The sequence below is a fragment of the Oryctolagus cuniculus genome, chromosome X (assembly GCF_964237555.1).
Source record: "Oryctolagus cuniculus chromosome X, mOryCun1.1, whole genome shotgun sequence".
In the NCBI taxonomy this organism is placed as follows: domain Eukaryota; kingdom Metazoa; phylum Chordata; class Mammalia; order Lagomorpha; family Leporidae; genus Oryctolagus; species Oryctolagus cuniculus.
This window is the reverse complement of record NC_091453.1, coordinates 11,690,168-11,704,180: the sequence shown is the minus strand read 5'-3', so window position 1 is coordinate 11,704,180 and position 14,013 is coordinate 11,690,168. Positions and strand designations below refer to the sequence as shown.

The 14,013-nt window shown below is 38.4% G+C and overlaps 1 pseudogene; it reads right to left on the bottom strand.

Moving 5' to 3' along the window:
* Positions 1-7,066, bottom strand: part of LOC100346659 (large ribosomal subunit protein eL15-like) — a 190,095-nt pseudogene extending 183,029 nt beyond the window's left edge.
* Between the last annotated feature and the right edge of the window lie 6,947 nt (positions 7,067-14,013).

Here is a 14,013-nt window from a genome sequence, read left to right as displayed (position 1 = left end):
ACAGTATTCACCTACTGTGGACATTTCCATCATAATGGATTTTTATGGTAAATGCTGACTGTATTTTTAATCACTATTTATTAATAGTCTGCCAAATTCATTTTTGAAGCCCAAGGTTTACATTGAAACTAAGCTATTATATATAATTTTAGATGATAAATACTAAATACTAAAGTAAGTATTTCTTATATTTGTATGAGTAGGAAATTTGTTTCTTCAATTTTAAACCCCAAGTTATTAGCCTTGTTAAATAATGAGGCAATTTATTGTTCTAAAATCCTGACATCAATACATACGATGGAATATTACGCATCCATCAAGGAGAATGAAATCCTCATATCTGCAACAAAAAGGATGAAACTGTAAATCATCATGCTAAGTGAAGTAAGTCAGATCCAGAAAGATAAATATCATGTTTTCTCTTATTTGGGAAAATTAATATATAGACAGTGTAAAAATCATGTGGCTATTGTATTATTTGGTATATAGTTATAAAAATGCTTCACTGAATCATATCTTGCATATAACATCCTACCCTTCTTTCCTTGACATTATGATCAAAATCATGAATCCCTCATGTGGTGATATTAATATCTATTTTCAAGAAAATATATGTGTATATGTATATAATGCCTACATATGAAATTAATGTGGCAAAATGTTTAAAAAACCTTTTAAACTTTAAAGCCAAAAATTTAAATTATAAAAAATAAAATCGTAATACAGGGGCTAGTGCCGTGACACAGTAGGTTCATCCTCCACCTGTGGTACCAGCATCCCACATGGGTGGCAGTTCGAGACCGGGCTGCTCCTCTTCTGATCCAGCTCTCTGCTGTGGCCCGGGAAAGCAGTAGAAGATGGCCCAAGTCTCCCGCATGGGAGACTGGAAAGAAACACATGGCTCCTGGCTTCAGATCAGCACAGCTCTGGCCATTGCGGCCATCTGGGGAGTGAACCAACAGAAGGAAGACCTTTCTCTGTCTCTCCCTCTCCCTGTCTGTAACTCTACCTCTCAAATAAAATCTTTAAAAAATAAAAATAAAAGCATAATACAAACTGAACAGCTCAACTTTTTCACCTTAAAGGCTATCCTACCCTTTAATTCAACTAGACCACACACATTCTAAGTTTTCCTTGTCAGACATGTTGCCTTGAAAAGCCAAATATTTCTATTGTTTGGGGAGGAGCAAAAGGTTTACTTGGAACTTAACCTAAAACCAAATCTTGTGAACGAAGCATGTCTTTTAGTCAAAGACTGGACTATACCTTTTTTTTTTTTTTTAAAGATTTACTTATTTATTTTAAAGACAGAGTTACAGAGAGAGGCAGAGAGAGAGAGAGAGGTCTTCCATCTGCTGGTTCTCTCCCCAGATGGCTGCAACGGCCGGAGCTGCGCCAATCCGAAGGCAGCAGCTTTTTCCAGGTCTCCCACATGGGTGCAAGGTCCCAAGGACTTGGGCCATCTTCCACTGCTTTCCCAGACCATAGCAGAGAGCTGGGTCAGAAGAGGAGCAGCCGGAACTAGAACCAGCACCCATATGGGATGCAGGCACTTCAGGCAAGGGCTTTAACCCACTGCGCCACAGTGCCGGCCCCTGGACTATACCTTGAAAGTCCATAATTGTCATTATATACTTTGAAAGTCTGGAGCACAGTTGCCACAAGGGTGATAACTGAGTTTCACTTTATTGCTACAGAAACAAAACATGTTAGAGAAACAGGAAAACAACATTTAATAATCCATCCAAGACAACATCATATTTAATTTGACACATCCTAAGGGTCAAGCAGGCAGTAAGGCAACCTTGATTAAATTCTCTCAGCAAAGAACAGCCTAAGAGATGTCAACACAGTTGCCACAAAATTCTGAAATGTCACTAAGATCTGGGTTTCCACATTGCAGTGAATGAATCTTGGATATATCTATTGCACCACTGAGATTGTTACATTTCTTCTGTAAAGGAATTTGTAGAAAGCCTTTGTGATTGCATTATGTTATATATTTGGAAAAATTAATGATCAATCACTTGCATGAGTAACCAAAAAGTACAATTCAAGTTGTGTTTGGAATTGGTTTGCTTTACTGAGCCAAACCGAAAGGAGACAAACTGCAGGGAAAACCATTTGAATAAATATTCTATATTATTCTAAGGTATGGGAAGACAACCCGAATAAAAAACATTCATTATCCTGCCTCAATGCCCGAATTTCTATCAATATGAAATCATTTCTTGCCATTCTTTCCAGATGTCTTTTTTAAATGCAAATATTCTTGGGTAAGGGCATGTATTCAGGGTTGCAGCTCCTGCTGTCTTTTTGTGAATTAGGAAATGGTCCTATGAGATAGTTATTGCTCCACTGCAACAAGGCTACAGCTCTGGGTTCAATTTCAGCCATCAATAGTCTCCAGAGCCTGCAGTGTTTGTGTACAGCAATGCCACATTTCTTGCGGAGGCTCCCTGGAAGCTCCACATTGTTGTTGATGCTGTTGAAAAGTAATCTCCTCCTTACCGGAGGCAAAACCTTCCTGGGAGACCTGAAATGGAATATCCCCAGTATTCTAGGAGGGATGCAGTGGGAACAGGGGGGCTCAGGTTTCAGGCTGAAGCCTACCTGGTACCACAAGGACACTTAATCCAATCAAATCTTATCCCTTACATCCTGATGGCTACCTCCAAAAGGAAATCTAATTCACCTAACCTTCTTCAGTTTCATACTCCAATCGACCCAGTTCTACACAACTATTTCTTCTACCGAAAAACTTTATTCCAAAAATTTCATTTCTAGAGCTCTGATTCAACAGTGTCCCGGAGCAAGCTTACATGAGATTGCAGTATCCTCCCATTTCCACATTCAGTAATGCCACTTTGGTAGCTTGAAGTCAACTAGCATGGGCATACTTATATCATGGATATCAGGAAACACTACAAAGAAGAGTTTTTAAATGAAGAGTCAGGTTTGTTTTGTTTTGTTTTGACAGGCAGAGTTAGACAGCAAGAGACAGAGACAGAAAGGTCTTCCTTCAATTGGTTCACCCCCCTAATGGCCGCTGCACCTGGCACACTGCGCTGATTTGAAGCCAGGAGCCAGGTGCTTCCCCCTGGTCTCCCATGCGGGTGCAGGGCACAAGCACCTGGGCCATCCGCCACTGCCTTCCCGGGCCACAGTAAAGAGCTGGACTGGAAGAAGAACAACCAGGACAGAATCCAGCGCCCCAACTGGGACTAGAACCTGGGGTGCCAGCGCCACAGGCAGAGGATTAGCCAAGTGAGCCGTGGCGCTGGCTGAAGAGCCAGCTTTTAAACACTTGCCAGCACACCACTGCTCTGATTCAAAAAATAAAGTTGTCATTTGGCACAGAGGTTAAGCCAGTCACAATGTTCACATCTCTTATCAGAGTGCTGGGTTCAAGGCCTGGTTCCATTCCCAATTCCAGATTCCTGCCAATGAACACCCTGGAAGGCAGCAGGTCTCTACCACCCACTTGGGAGACCCAGATTGAATTTGCAGCTCCTGGCTTCAGCCTGGCCCAGCCCTAGCCATTTTAGGCATTTGGGGGGTGAGCCAGTGGATAGGAGCACACTCGTGCACTCTTTCCTGCTCACCCTCTCTAATACATTATTTTTTTTTTTTAATTTTCTTTTTTTTTTTTTTTTTTGACAGGCAGAGTGGACAGTGAGAGAGAGACAGAGAGAGAAAGGTCTTCCTTTGCCGTTGGTTCACTCTCCAATGGCCGCCGCTGCAGCCGGCGCACCGCGCTGATCCGATGGTAGGAGCCAGGATCCAGGTGCTTTTCCTGGTCTCCCATGGGGTGCAGGGCCCAAGCACCTGGGCCATCCTCCACTGCACTCCTTGGCCATAGCAGAGAGCTGGCCTGGAAGAGGGGCAACCGGGACAGAATCCGGCGCCCCAACCGGGACTAGAACCCTGTGTGCCGGCGCCGCAAGGTGGAGGATTAGCCTATTGAGCCACAGCGCCGGCTCTAATACATTATTAAAAGTTCTCCTACCCTGTCGCTCCCCCTCTCGCAGAGGAACGACATCAGACCCTGCGCTGTTCTTTCTGCCTGGCCCTTCCCGGGTTAGCTGCCAGTCCCTCACGCGAGGAGGAACGACGCCGTCCTGGGTTAGCTGCCGGCCCCTCCACCTCCGTGGAGGGGCGGCACCCCCCGCCGCTTTCCCGGCTTCCGCGGAGGAGCAGCACACCGCCGGCCGGCTCTCTCAGGGGCTGCTCAGATGTTCCTCAGGTGTTCCTTCAGATGTTCTCTCTCTCCTCCTTTATAGTCCTCTTCCACCAATCCATGCTCTGCTGCCCACACGCCGAGCACGCTGCTCTCCTCCAATCAGGAGCAGGATCAGCTCCTGCAGCTTATCAGTCAAATTGGCGAGAGGCAGCTGCGTGGAAGTTGTTTGGTCTCTCTCTCAGCGCCATATTGTGGGAGAGCAGATGCATAGAATAAGTCTTAATTCCAGTAACTTAGTCTAGTCTCAGTTACTCCCCACACTACCCTCTCATAAAAGTAGTTTTTTATCTTTTTTACTATTTTTAATCAGTCAAAATCTGGTTCTCCTAAGATACCACCATTTATCTTGTAGCTCTAAATAGAAGTAGACCATTTTACCATATTTCTGAAAAATTTATTTCATATAGCCTGTGAAAGCATTATATTGAAGTAAAACATTTCCTTTATACCAATTTAACAAATTATATAGTTCTATCATCTGCCACATCACATTATATTATGCAGTTGTGCTCTACTTGAGAACAAGAGTCACATTAGACTGACATTTGTATATCTTAGCAGATTCTCTTTGCTTCCTACTGCTGTTCAAAGCCATTGCTCTGAGGTGGGCATTTAGCCCAGTGATTATGTCTACTACATCCCATATCAGAGTACCTGCCAAAGAAGGCCTGGGAGGCAACGGTGATAACTCACGTAGTTGAGTTCCTGACACTCATATGGGAGACCTGGATTGAGTTCCCAACACCTAACCAGTCTACCCCATCCCCAGCTGGTGCAGGCATTTGGGGTGTGAACCAGTAGATGGGGGGATCTCTCTCTCCCCTCCCTCAAATAAATATTTAAATTTCTCTACTCAGCTTCCTATACAAATATTTCTGCTTTCAAGATTATATCATCTGAATTTACTTCCTCTGAAGTTTGTCCTTGATCTCACATCTATGTCTTGAGTAGCTCCCTCACATTCAATGAGAAGAACTTACAGACCTTTAAACTCTGCACTCTCTTCTCATGCCGTTTGCAGCCACAACGATCCACTGTTTTTCAGTCTTGTACTTCAGCTACTATCTCCTAAGATCATATCTCCAACCTGCATGTCTCCAACAAAGTTTTCATTTGAAATATGCAAAATTCTAAATTCCCACTGGGTGAAACAGTATCTTTCCTCCCACTGTAACACCTGTTGAACTTTGCCATACTACCAACAATAAATCCTTCACATTCCATTTTTCACCAGGTCATCCTATCACTTCAGATTCACATATTTCCCTATCAAGATTAAACTCCACGATGAACCATTTTTCTTGCCAACACTTTCTTCCCAGAACTTCCAACTCATTCAATGTATTATCCCTCCATGACATTGATTCTGACATCACCCCCTCTCAACAAGAGGCAGCTTCTCTTCTACCTGCCTTGCTGAAAGAAAGAAACACAAGACAACTGCACTGAAAATTTTCATAACAGAGTCATGGTCTCCAACTGCAGTTGGTCTCCAAGAAGCTCATAGTTATCTTTCTATAAATGCCTAGTTTGTTCATTTTTAAAAATTGGGTAAAAATACATAATAGTTATCATTTTAATCATCTGTAAATGTCTTTTTTACAGAAGCTTTTCTTAATATTTACCACTGTCCTTGAACCTCTTAGACTATTCTTATCCTTTTTAGGGTACAAGCTTTTCTCCTAATTCATGGGTAAAAACAAGGCTCTAATGAAAGCCCACTCCCAGCATTTGCAGAGCCCGGGGCCAGAGTCTAAATGAAGGCCTTCAGCTATAGCCCATCTCATGTCCCATTTCCTCTGCCAGGGTCCTTCCTCCCCACACCATGAGGGGTTTCCATAACAGAACTATGGACACTTCAACCTGTGTGTCTAAATTTTGTCCACATCCCCCCAAACAGTTGCCTGTTGGCCAGATCTGAGGGTACAATCACCAGTGCCACAGTGTGTCCCTCAGGTAGACAGTTCTTAGAAAACTGTACAAGTCCTGAAACTAGGCTGAGGTTGTTTGTGAAGAAAATCCTTAAGTCACAAGTACCTGGAACATAGCTTAGAAATGGAACTTCAAACTCTAAAGCTGGGTGGGGGGAGGCAATGTGTCTCACTAGGTTAAGTCATTGCTTATGATGCCCGCATCCCATATCAGAGTTCTGGTATCCAGCTTCCTGCTAACGTACACCCTGGGAGGCAGCAGATGATGGCTGACATTATTGGGTCCCTGTCACCCATGTGGGAACACAAGATGGAGTTCCAGGTACAGTCTGGCCCATGCCTGGTTGCTGTAAGCCTTTAAAGACTAAACCAGTAGATGGAAAATCTCTTGCTCACTCACTCTTCTAGGTAGATGAAAATAAACATTTTTTTAAGTTTTTTTTTAACTTATTTAATAAATATAAACTTCCAAAGTACAGTTTATGGATTACAATGGCTTCCCCCCCATAACTTCCCTCCCACCTGCAACCCTCCCATCTCCTGCTCCCTCTCCCATTCCATTCACATCAAGATTCATTTTCAATTCTCTTTATATACAGAAGATCGATTCAGTATATATTAAGTAAAGATTTCATCAGTTTGCACCCACACAGAAATGCAAAGTGTACAATACTGTTTGAGTACTAGTGATAGCATTAAATCTCAATGTACAGCACACTAAGGACAAAGATCCTACATGAGGAGTAAGTGCACAGTGACTCCTGTTGTTGACTTAACAAATTGACACTCTTGTTTATGGCGTCAGTAATCACCCGAGGCTCTTGTCATGAGCTGCCAAGGCTATGGAAGCCGCCTGAGCTCGCCAATTCCGATCTTTTTTAGACAGGGTCATAGTCAAAGTGGAAGTTCTCTCCTCCCTTCAGAGAAAGGTACCTCCTTCTTTGATGGCCCGTTCTTTCCACTGGTATCTCACTCGCAGAGATCTTTCATTTAGGTGTTTTTGTTTTTGTTTTTGTTTTTGTTTTTTTGCCAGAGTGTCTTGGCTTTCCATGCCTAACTCTATGTGGGCATACCTTATTAACTTTGTGGACTTTCCACCTCATTAAGAGGGCATGGCCATAATGGGATGAGAAAGGGGTACTCTAAGCACATGGTCCATGGCAAAGGTTCCATTTCCCAAAGTTTTCCTCTCTCCTTTTTACTGCCCCATAAACATCCTTTACTCCATTCTAAAAACAGTATTTCCAAAATAGGCCATTGTCTTAAACTTCTGTGCCGTTGAGCATTTCCTTCTCCCTGTCTCGACATCCTTTCCTCCATTCCCTAGTCTATTAAGCTAACTCTTCTTAGACTCATCGTATCATTAGTTTACCCATCAGACTTATTTGGAAAATTCACTTAACTAGACCTTCCCTGTGCCCCTGATGACACCTTATTCATTTCCCTATTACTATACATGTCACATAGAGTGGCATGTTTACATGTCTGTCTCTACAGCTGTGCCATAAGTGCCTCAAGAGACTGGAATATGTGCTATCCATTCTTTCCTTAATTCGTTCACTGAGTCTATCATCTTTCAAGTTATAGGATGGACACTGGGAATAAAAACTCAAATAACAAATCAGTAAAGAATAAACTCTGGTTGAATAATTAATGTTTGCTTTTTTATATATCAATAATATCCTATATTAAAAGCAGTTTCCTTTCTATTTCTTAAAATTAACAAAGAAGTTTTTATATTAATTATTTTAAAGAAAAACATTCTAATAATAAATCAAAGAGTTTCTTCTTTATATAATAGGACTCCTATATCAGTTTGAACAGAAGTCACACAAAAGGACAATGTAAAATTTGGTGTCCTCTCAAATGTAGATCCTGATCTGGACAAGGAATTGAGACAAGTAGTTGATTTTTGAGATTATCCCAAAAAATCATAGAAAAGAAGTCACAATGAAACAGCAAAAAGGGGAAAGTTAATAAGTGGTTCCTGCTATGGATATATGTATCAACAGTGTCTGCTACATTACTTCTACGTATTTTTAAAGAGAAAGAAGAAAATAAGCAGATTTTGAGGGAAAATTAACTAGCAAACAATCCCAAAGATGTTCTAGTCTTATGCTCTTTCACATTTGTTTACTTCTGGAATTTCAGATTATTCTATTTTATGACATAGTCTTTAAAGTTCTCAACATTCTCCACATTTTTGTACATTTACATCATATTATTGATATTAATAAAGAATATTGGGTAATGAAATGTTTACAGCTAAGTAAGGTAAATTTTCGATTCATCATTCTAGAGTTAAAGGTATGGTAAATATGGAATACAGTATTCACAGAATTTAAGTCCTAAACCCTTAATTCTCAAATAGCACCTCAGAACACTACCTCTTCTCCCTTCCATAAGATACATACACAATGAGTAAGAAATAGAATTGCACCGAGAACAAAGTGCTAGCCCTATGTGCTAGATAAGTAAACGAAATCCAATTTCATGATGTAGCAAAATTCAACTTCAGGGGCACATGTGAGGAAAGCTGGAAATGTAAATGCTAAAACCGCTATTTTCATGTGTATCAGTCAGCTTTTTCTAACAGATCACTTGGAAACTCACTGAGATGTAAGGATAGTCATTTATTCCTTGTTTATATATTGGTGAGTGAGCTGGAATTCAAGCGATTTAGACTTGGTTCCGGCTTAACTCTAAGCTCAGCTTGGGTTCAGATATAGTTCACACTGTAGTTCTCCTGGGGCCGGAGGACTAGTTGAAGCGTGTGTATTTAATGCAAGAGGGAAGGACTCAAGAGGGCAAACCCAGCTGCACGCATTTATTTCCAGCCTCTGCTCATGTCACATTTTCCAGCATCCCATGGTCCAAAGTCAGCCACACGGTCAAGCCCAACATAAGTGGGATGCGGATAAAGCAAGTCACATGGCCATATCCAACATTAATGGAATAGGCTAGTATACGATCTTCTCAGAAGGGAAGCGTAAGTATTTGTTGAACAATAATCTATTCTAGCACATAAAGTCTCAAGTAGTCTCATGTCAAGTTCCCTCTAGGAAGACAAACATCAAACAAGCTCCCTAAGAACCCAGCGCAACACACTACAGAAACTTCTCACTTATGATGGGATTTTGTCCCAATAAACCCTATAAATTGAAAATCATTTAATACAACTAACCTATCAACCATCATTGCTTACCTAACCTAATTTAAATATACTCAGAATACTTACAATAGTTTACAGTTGGGTAAAATCATCTAAATACAAAGTATATTTTATACTAAATATTTGACTCTCATATAATTTACTGAATAATGAGCTGAAAGTGAAAAATAATAAGCATGCATTCATATCAGCTTAAAGTCAAAAAATCAAAAGTCAAACCATCCTACTGCAGGAAACATCTGTATATTCAAGTTAGGAGTTCAAGTTGGATTTTTTTTTTTCTAGTCTGGTCCATGAATATTTTGTAAACAACACCTAATGCATCTTCACATTTCTGTGTTTTATAAACAGTTCAACAAATTAGATGTCAAAGAATCCTAAGGGCGGAAGTTTCCTGATAAGAGGAATCTCATAAAGAAATTACGGTATATTTAGAAACCAGAATGACATTTCCATCCTTTATTTGTTTACCACTTGAACTTTAGCAACTATACGGCAATGTATTAAAAGTCACGTTAGTCATTTTCTTGGTGATTTTCCAACCTCCTGAAAAATTATAGACCCAACAATAGTTCAAGGGCTTCATAATTCACCAAAGTGTCTAAACTTCTGGGAAAGCTCTTTTTTCTGAAATACTCAGGACTTATAGCCTATGAAGCTATAGCTGACCTGCCTTTAGCTTGAGGTCTTTTCCAATCTGTAGAATTTATGAATAAATGCATTTGTTATGATATCTGTTTATGGTAAAGAGATAAAAAGTGATTCTCATGTTTGAGATGCCAGTAATAACAGCAGTACTAGCAAGCAACAGCTATTCCAATTACAGTCCTGACCAGTGGCTATAAAAGTACCACTTTATACATAGGCCTCATGAAAGTGCCCCAGCATGGTAGCATGATTCAAGGAGTTGTTTTTCTCTTTACTGATGTGTGTCCTTACATTTTGGGGAGTTATTTATGGTTTTCTTCCCCTGATGCTCTTTAGATTTCTGGTCAGTGATATTTTATCAAAGATAGGGAAAAAACAATACTTAATTAGGTATTTAAAAGGTTTGACTTTAGCTCTAACCATAGTGATTTTATCACAGCATGGGCAGAGAGAGGAGAGAAGCCAACACAAAGTAGTGAAAAGGAAGTCTCAGCAGGCAAGATGGCAAAGTTTTTTAGTGAGAAAATTAGGTTGGACAGGATACACACAAAGTACACTCTAGCTAGCAATCAATAAATGTAAAATTTGGTATTTAGAGGGCATCTTTTATCCTAAGAATCCAAAGGACTTTTCAGACACAAAGTACACACTTTTGACAACATTCATATGAGTCAAGAAGTGCATATTTCTGGGTCAGACTTGCAAAGGAGGAAGAAAGAAAGCTGACTTATCTTGTCGAATAGAAACATTATAAACCAGGATATTTTAATGTAAATCTAGTCACCTATAGAAACAAAATGACATCAATCTGATTTAATCAGATAGTCTAGAATCCTAAACTATGGCACAGAGAGAAACATGAGTACATCAAGTGGTGATGGATTTGAGCCCCAGAAGCTATGGTTTTGACTCATGTAGAAATCATATATAACATGATATTTTCCTAGGGTATTGGTTTGATACTTGTGGATATCAAAAGCCAAGGCAAAAGAGGACATCATTTTGATACTGTTTCTGATAGAAATTCCCAACACACATGCACACGGACTCACCTAAATGTGTTACCTTTATAATAACTACTAATCAAAATTTAACACAAAAATGCAGAAAAATATACAAGAATTCTAGAATAAATAAGTATAGTCTATTATTAATACTAGTTTTATTTGCTGCATTATTTAGTCTTATACGAACTTGATCATAAATGACCAAAAAAGTAAATGATAAGCAGCTTTTTATTTTAAATTCTAGTTCCCATTCTGATCTTATTACTCTAATTTTAAAATACATTTTAACATTTAAGTGAGAAAATGACCACTCCCAACTCTCCTTCTCCAAAAGAATAAAATTTCATTTAATCATGAATTGTGGAAAATCTATGAATTCCAAAAAATAACTCCCTTTAAGAAAACAATCAGCTCCTCACCTCTGGAAAATAAAGTGCAAATTCTACCACTTTGCTTATGATATAATTATTTCACCAATTTGTTCCCATAATGATTAAAGATTTTCAGCTCTGTTGAGGTATGGTTAATAACTTAAAATGTCTGTATTTGGAGTATAATACACACACACACACACACACACACACAGTGAAATGATTACCACAATCAGGCTAATTCACATATTCATCAGATAACCATTCTTAATGTGGCAAGAATACTTGAGATCTACCCTCTTGATAAATTTCCAGTATATGATTTAGTAACTATAGTGATCATGCTGAACATTATGTCTCTGGTAGTTATTTTATAACTGAAGGTCCCTACCCTTGGACCAACATCTCTCCCTTTCCCCTACTCCCAACCCCAGGGAACCATTATTCTACTCTCTGCTTCTGTAAGATTTATTTAAGATTTATTCTACATGTAAGTAAAATAATGCAGCATTTGTTTCCACAAGTTCCATAATGTTGTTTCAAATTATAGGATTTCCTTTTTTTATAAGGCTGAATAGTATTCCATTCCATGTGTAACACATTTTCTACATCCATTCATCCATCAGTAGACACTTAGGTTGTTCCCATTTCTTTGGCCAAGTGATTACCTTTCTTTTGGATCTATATCCAGTGGGGGAATTGGTGTAACATTTAGTAATTCTATAAGGACTATTCAAATAGAGTATAAAATTGTAATATATATGAGTTAAATTGACATTTTGAGACTTGATTATTGTTTACAGCCCCTGTTTCTACTGTTGAGGAACAGTGGTTTTTTCCTCTTACTATTTGTTAAATTCTTCACTTAGTTGAAGGTTAAGCTTATGATTATAAAATAAACTTAAAGTCTATCATTGTAAAAATTAAAAGAAAAAATAATAAAGGAATGAGGAGGGAGGGTTGAAGGATGGGCAGGAAGGTGGGCAGGTTGGGGTGGGAAGTATCGCTATGCTTTTAAATCTGCATATGTGAAACATGAAATTTTTTCACCTTACATAAACAAAGAATGTGTATTATGAAAACTATATATCTCAAAGGTTTTGTACCAGACTAACTCATCTTTTAATTCCTTTGAACATTTAAAGTATATTACTAATATTTAAAGAAACTACACTGTTTTGCATAATGACTAATTTACAATGCTATCAATAAATGTACCCTTTTCTCCACATCCTCAACAACACTAGTTATCTCTTACATTTTTATAATAACCCCCCTAACAGGTGTGAGGTGATATCTCAGTATGTTTATTTGTATTTCCATGATAATTAGTGATGCTGAGCATCTTTTCATATACCTGTTGGCCATTTGTTTGTCTACTTTGGAAAAATGTCTGTTCAGGTCCTTTGTCTATTTTTAAATCAAGTTTATTTTTTAATGACTAAATTGTGTATAACTTATATGTTTTTGATAAGAATGCACTTTAAAGACTATTATTTCATGTTTTCATTAAATTCCTTCAGAAATCTTTCCTAACAGAGAAATAATATTGTTTAAAGGAAGGTGCCACTTACAATGTTAACATTATATCACTAAATGCTGGGAGCTCAAATGAAAAAAACAGCAATAAAAAATTATCAATATCTTTGTTTAGCATTCTAAGGGAAAATACCTGTAATCTTAGCAATCCAATGACTTATCCTCTCACTATTTATAGAAAACTGAATAAAATGAAACCCAGAAAAAGAATAGGAATTCCAATGTTGTAGCTACTGTTAATGTTTTATCTGCTAGAATGTGTGTGTACTCATACATACAGTTTAGGAAAGAACTTGTAATACTTGTATAAAGTACACAGAAGTAAATTAACAAAATAAATCCCAATAGTAATGCGTTAATCTAACACTCTAACACTTTACAGCTTTTTGTCATTACACATATTTCTACTGTACTAATTCAGACTTCAACTTGACAATGATCACAAAAAAGGATATATGTATTTTAAAAACCATCTGTTGCATAAGCTAGCCAACAGGGGTTATCAATAGCAAAAGATGACTCTAAGGTAACATTCCTTTAATGGGAAAAAAGTGAAGAGTTTGGTAGTCCAGTTCCTGACTCAATTATATTTGCTAAAATACATCTGACACTTCCCCACTGCAAAATATTTGCCCAAAACCAGAGTGATACAATACATACACCCTTACATGGAGTAACCCAGTTATGATTTATATATATTAAAATAAGTTTTCAACTTGATTTGACAATCAATACAAGGTTGTATAAACAGACTTTTGGTTTGCTTGTTTTCTGTCAGTAAAATTATGAACCAATAGAGAACAAGGATATTTCCAATGTAGCATGGGTAGAAAGAAGAGTTTAATGTTCTGCAAACACTAAAAATGTATAGAAAAATCAAGTACCATGTTTTAAAACAAACTTTAGAAATGCTAACCTTCCCAGAAAACTCTTACTCATCCTTTCTAACCAAATTCTTCAACCCCAAAACCCAGATGAAGCATAGAACCTTCAGAGTGCTCGTCAAGATACATGAATAAAGTCACAGATACAGTAAAATTATATAAGAATCATGCACTTCAGGTTGTCCATCTCTGGATGGGCATTGTTCGTGAAGATTCAG